Raw genomic sequence first — 6,000 nt, forward strand, 5'->3', positions numbered from 1 at the left:
GTGCAGCTGACTCTCTCCCCACTGAATATGCTGCTACTTTCTCTTCTGCGTCTTGCCTATAGGCTCATACTGTACTTGGGGATTGGTCTTGGCAATTCAACTCCTGCACAGCAAACTGGTGAGTCTCGTCATTGACATCGTAGCGGGTGTCTTGACATTGACACTTGCTAACGATCTTGAATCCACCGGAGAGCGCGAATCATGGTGCACTGCTGGCACACGAGTGGGAGGAAGCACTGTTAGGAAGCCTCTCCGCCTGGAGCCGTACCACCGCCCGCGTCCTGCTCTCTGGTTTGACTGGCTCCAGCGGCGGCGGTACGAAACGAGAGGAGCAGTTCTCTACCCTGTGGGATCTCTTAGCATCTCCTCTTCCGAGTTCAAGTCCTGGTCTAATGAAGTGGATGGATAGCAGTAGTCAGAACCATGCATACAAATGATCGAGCATTTCTGAAGTATGAAAATAAAGCGGGTTTTGTGCGTTTTTGAGCACATTCATACGTTTTATACATTGTATGTACTGATTTTTCTTTAGTTTTATAGGTACGAATGCGTGTGTGCGTGTGTGTGTTCCTGAGTGGTGAGATATACATATATATATATATACACTGTAGATGGTAACCTTTGTGCTGCATCCGGCTAGGTGAAGCTAAGCACTGGGGTATAAACTAGGCTCTTAGGGTTAATGCTTCTCTCAAGCTGGCTGCACTCTGTTGTAGGACAGCCAGTGACAGTGCACACTAAGTAGGATGCAAAGTCTACGCTACTACACGCTGTTCCCGAAAAAATATTTTGTTGGCAGCTCAAAATAGAAAACTTTCCAGTTTCTTTTGAAGCCGGATGGAATCGTTGTTCTTTGTAGTATCCTAGCGCAATAACGAAAGGCCTTCTGGCTTGGTTTAGTCTCTGAAGCTGTGTTTTGTGGCTGAGGTGAACAGGTACCTTACCTCATCACTTCTAACACTTGGGAATCTGTTCCTTTTTTTAAATTGGGGTGTATGTTTTTTGTTTTGATTTTTTTAACTTTTGGTTCGGTGGTGAATTTTATTTGAAAATAAGCTCTGTTACAACTGGCAACTTCCTGGTGGCTCCTGGTTGTAGCTTTTCCCAATGGAGGCTTCTTTGTAGAAGCCCCGGCGTGATACTTTCCCCATTGCTTCTGAGCCTTTCTCACTTGTATATGGGCATGGAGGCTGCTATTTTCTCTCTTTTCCCCTACCCTTCTTCATCCTAACTGTAAACAAGGGAAGCTTTGCCTTGAACAGAGCAGCTCACGAAGTATGGCTCATTTACCTCTTGGTGAGCTTCTAATTTGGCAATAAAATTGTCTTTTTTTTTTTTTTTCTCCCCCTTTTTAATGTAGCTTTTTCGCATCAAGTACTGTCTCTTGGAGTAAGAACCTTTGTAGCAGAAAACGTCACAACTACTCAGACTCTGGACCAACTGGGGAAGAGTTAAATTTTCTTGACAGCGGTTGACTCCTCAGCAAACCTTCCTTGCCCTTGGCAAGGTGACTGGTAAGCAGTTTGTCCTGAGCACCAATTACAGGGGGTTGATGCCCGCCTGAGGGAGCCTCTGGTTTGATTGCCATTAGATTGATGAGATCTTTGGGGTTTTGTGCGTTGATTTTTTTTTGTTTTTGTTTTTTTTGGTTTTTTTTTGTTTTCTTCCTCCTCCCCTCGCCACTGTTCACTTCTCTGGATGTTTTTCTTAACTACTGATGCATCCCAAATGTCCCTCCGGACCCCAGCGGGGAAAACGGCGTTGCCACGTCATTCCCAGCAGCCCGCGTGAGCGGAGGGTGCGTCTCTCCTGGGGCTGTCGTTGGCCGCCGTCGTTGCAGCAGCGCTCGGTCCTGCGCGGGGCTCGCGCTTCCCGTCGGGACCTGGGACAAACCGCTCCTTGGATCCCCCGCCCTCACGACGTCCCGGGGTGGCACAGTGAGGTCTCTGCTCTTCCTTCCACAACAGCCCTCGATGGTGGCTTCCGTCGGCGTTACCGGCCGTGCGCGCGCACTCGCAGCAGGCTCTGGTGGTTTAGCTAGGGGAGTGGGGAGTGTTGTGACGCGTGAAGGACGGTGGGTTCCGTTCTCTGGTAGACGAGCAGAACTCTCGCTCAGAGCTCGCCTGCGTAACGCTCGGTCTTGTCCTTGACCCCTTCGTGGCAGCACACTGATCTTGGAGAAGGGTGAAGTAGCTGGAGAGCTTGTCCTGAGGGCTTATTCTTAGGGTCGGTGGGTGCCCTGCCTCCACAGCTGTCGGGGTGATGGCCTGTCCGCCTGTCTCTTGAGTCTCACTTGGGAAGAAAATGGGTTGGTGACCATTGGTACTGTTCTTTCCCCGTCAAATGAGTTGGAAGCTGTTTTTAAAGGCGGTTTTATCTTCCAGATGTGGGTTTTCAGTGGCAAAGCACTGAAGTTTCGATGTTGCCTCACACAATCCATAACCTGTGTCTTTCGTTTTTTCAATTCAGTTGCCGAAACCTCTTTTTTTTTTTCTCCCTAAGGATCATGCAATACACAGAAATACCTTTTAAATTTCCCTTGCAAGTTGGGAGCTGAACCCTAAAACTAGACCAGATTAGCATAGAGGAGGCAAAGTTCATACATTTTGCTTCCGATGTTCCCCAGTTCCAAACGAAACGCGCGTTTCTTTGGAAAAGACGCTTTCAGCGGTAAAGATCCGCTTGCCCTAACGGTAGCCTGCATGACCTGCCTGCTTCGGTACGACATAGCTTTAATTTTCCAGCATTGTGCACCTTGAACGTGGAGCGGGTTGAGGTCCGTGCCCGCGGAGATGCCGCACTCGCGGGCTGCGTGCGTGGCTGTGCCGCGCCGGGGACGGCGGGGGGCGCACGGGACTACTTTTTACCTTCTCCTGAAAAATAACTTCAGCCAGCGCTGCACTGGCAGGCTTCTCCTGTGTAGTTGGTTTGTGACTGGACTTAACTGTGGCAGTGTATAAAAGATTTTGATATTCTGTGAAATACCATGTAGAGTTTAAATTTGATACTATAATAATTCAGTCCCTGTGACACTGGTTTTTTGGTTTAACTTCTTTCTTTGGGGTTGGCACTAATCCTTCTCTTTTTTTCTCAAGATGCTGTGAGAAACATTTCATCCAAATGCCAAATAAATTGTGTTCTGTAAGAGAAATGGCCTGTTCCAGTGTCTGCTGATTTCTGCATCGATGTGGTTCCTCAGCCTTGCGAACGAAGGGCTTGTTAAATCATGCTTCTGAGCTGTGATCCTGCAAGAAGATCGATAGACGCATTTAACGTCAAGCAGGGTGGCTGCTGAAGTCCCTTTGTGTACAAATTCCAGTGGAATTTACCTCTGTTAGTGTCATTTTAAGAAAGTCTTGGCTGTATGTGCAAGGAGGTGAAGTGCAGGCTGCTCCTCTTGCCCTCCAAGCCTGTGGGGAAGATGCCAAGCCCCCAGGCTGGATGGGAGGGGCGTTCCGGACCCCCAGCTACCGGTGCAGGGTGGCAGGGCTCCGGGGAATGACCCCAGGCCGGTGGAGGAGCTGACGTGGCATCGGGGGGCACAGCCCTGCTGTCTCCATGCACCCAGCCGGCAGTGGGGACGCTGGTGGAGAAGCCGGGTGAGAGGTTTGGCTGCCTGGACCTCCAGCTATTCCGAAATTCAAGGTACAAACTTCTTCCCAAAGGTTTTGGGTACTGCACCCTTCCCTCGGTTGTGTTTTCCACCCCCTGTGTGGTATGGGGGCTGGCGGCAGGGCCCCGGGGTGACCTTGGGGGGCTGGCAGGAGAAGCCTTGGCTGAGACCTGTGTTTTGGGGTGTGCCGGGGGGGGTTTCCCGTTTGGTGGTGGGACCAGTCTGTCTTGGGGTGTCCGGGAGGGCGGTGTGTCTGCTCAGAGCAGCCCCCAGCTGCTTTACCTGGGACACGATTGCGATTCCCCTTGGAGCTGCGGGGGAGCGAGACGAGCCGGGGTGCGCCGTGGGAGGAAGTTCTGCCCCCCAGTCCCGAAGGGAGCTGGGGGGGTTGCTGCCGCTCTTCAGAGAGCCTGTGTCGTGTTTTAGCCCCGGTAAGCAACCATGTACCAGAGAGCTGCTCTCTCACCCCCTCCTGCCCCCCTTCCCCCAGGAGCATGGGGCAGAGAATTGGAAGATAGGGTTTGTGGGTTGAGATAAGAACAGTTTAATAACTGAAAGGAAGTGAAATAAAATACTAATAATGCTAATATGTAATGAAAATACTGCGACTAACGATTATAATAATATGTAGTGAAAGAAAGGAAGGAAAACAAAAGGATACAGCTGCTCACCACCCGCCAACCGACGCTCAAGCAGTTCCTGAGCAGCGACTTCCCCTCCCCGCCAGCTCCCCCCCCTTACTCCGAGCATGGTGTTGGATGGCACGCACCGTCCCTTCGGACCATTTGGATCGGCTCTCCGGGCTGTGTCCCCCCTCGCAGGGAAGAAGCTGGGAATGCAGGTGTGGTATCGGAAACTGGAGAAGTCCTTGACTTGGACATTCCTTAGCAGCTAAAACCACCAGGGTTACGGATAACTCGGCACAAACCCAAAGCACAGCCTCCTGCTAGCTACTGGGATGAAGATAACTGTCCCAATTAAAAGCAGCATGGTCTGTACCTCCGGATTATTTAACAAAGTTGGTTGGTAGCAGGGAATATTCCCCCCAAGACCTTGCTGGATAAACAATCTTCTGTAAAGAGTTGAGCTGCTTTAGCACCGCAGGCTTGCGGCTGGAGCTGGCGGGATAGGGGATGGAGCGATTCCCAGTCCAACTGCTGTCTCTCTCCTGTCCTGGCAAGGGGTGTTTGGTGCTGTTGCTGCGGATGTCGCTTGTCCCGAAGTGCGGATGTCACTCGTCCCGGAGTGCGGACACAGCAACACAACCGGGGGCTCCAAGTGCTTCTGTGGTCAGCGTGCTGGTCGGAGGATGCGTCCTTCGGGAGTGGGGAAAGCTGTGCTGCTGGCAGTCATCCCTGCCATCTCTGGAACAGTGTGGGACCCCTGCGTCCTCGTCCCTGTCCTGGTGATAGCTCTGTGGGTGGCCTGTGGTACCAGTGTGGGAGATGGATTTTCTGGAGCCAGCCACAGGCAAATCTGCTTTACCTGGAGAAAGTACTTAATTCTTTAATTGCTGCCCTCCCGACCCCAGCCTGTCACGAGAGGGGCGGCGTTTGGGTGCGGGGAAAGAGCGACAGCTCCTTTTCGCAGGGTCTGAACCTGGCCCCGGTGGCACTGTCCCGTGCTCCCAGCTGGCAGCACAGGTCCTGGAAACACTGCCTGTTCCTTTACGAGCTGCTGAGCTCATGCGCTGCGCAGCAAGTCCCTGCGGCGCTGCCAGGCTGTCCTGTGCCCCGCTCGCGGCCGCGGGATGCGTTCGTTGCTGAAAGCATCCAGCGTCACCGTCGCCGCAGAGGCCTCAGCTCCCTTTCCTGTGCCTCCGTCGCTGCTGGGCCTGCAGCCCCCCGCTCCCAGAGCTTCATCTCCGCTCCGCCGTGGGAGATGCTGGTTCAGCTGAGGGCGATGGGACATGGCCCTTCCTCCGGTGCCAGTCCCGGCGGGGAGGTTGGACAAGCATCTGTAGTAGCTGCCTGATGTCACAGGCACTCAGTGCGACAGGGAATCAATCCATGGGGCTCTGCTGATGCTGCAAGACCCTGTGCAGATACTTCTTGTCCTCCCCTCCAGCCCTCTCGTCACCTAGGGACAGGGATGATGATGATGCTGTGACTGCAGGGAGCAGCCAGGAGTGCCTGGGACAGAGCCACCACGGTGCTCACCGTCATTCCCCTGTCTGTGTGTCCCTGTGCAAGGGGAGACGGCTGTTGGTGACGATGCTCGGATGCAGTGGCACTGTTAGGCAGCCTTCTGCTGTCAGCTCTTACCAGCCAAAATGCGTTTTCCTGGGAGGATAGCCAGCAGCCGTGCCCGGCGTGGCTGGGGTGCTCTGCCCAGGGACCCAGGGGTGCGGGTGAGATGTGTGCAGCGGCTGGCGCTGGCAGGGACCC

Source organism: Eurypyga helias, unplaced genomic scaffold (assembly GCF_000690775.1).
Source record: "Eurypyga helias isolate BGI_N326 unplaced genomic scaffold, ASM69077v1 scaffold20211, whole genome shotgun sequence".
Classification (NCBI taxonomy): domain Eukaryota; kingdom Metazoa; phylum Chordata; class Aves; order Eurypygiformes; family Eurypygidae; genus Eurypyga; species Eurypyga helias.